Source organism: Panthera onca, chromosome E1 (assembly GCF_046562875.1).
Source record: "Panthera onca isolate mPanOnc1 chromosome E1, mPanOnc1 haplotype 2, whole genome shotgun sequence".
Classification (NCBI taxonomy): domain Eukaryota; kingdom Metazoa; phylum Chordata; class Mammalia; order Carnivora; family Felidae; genus Panthera; species Panthera onca.
Window position 1 is genome coordinate 29,532,861 of NC_138352.1, and position 437 is coordinate 29,533,297.

Consider the following 437-nt stretch of genomic DNA (forward strand, 5'->3'; position numbering starts at 1 on the left):
GTGGGGGGGGGGGCACGGCGGAGGAAGGGGACGGACGATCCCCCCCGTCTGCACACAACACCGCCGCCGGGCCGGACGGTGGCGGCGGACACGGAGAGGAGGCCGCAGCGGGCCTGGGAGGCGCCCACACACCAGAGCGCGCCACCGGGTTTGGTAACCGAACGGAGGAGAGGCCACGACACGGACCGCCTGGCGGCAAGGGCAGCGAGGCGCCAGCGAAGAGCGACGGGGAAACAGGGCCGCGGGCCCAACGGCAAAGGAGCCCCACACGGGTTTCCAAACCAGACGCCTCGAGGGAGCAGAGCCAAGTCGCCACCGGGGCGCGCACGGGGTCCCACCGCCCGAGGCCTCCAGCACAAGGGCGGTCCCGTGGCACCCCCGGACGCCGACGCGGCCCGCCCCCCTCAGCGAACCCTGGGGGCAAACCCTCGCAGAGG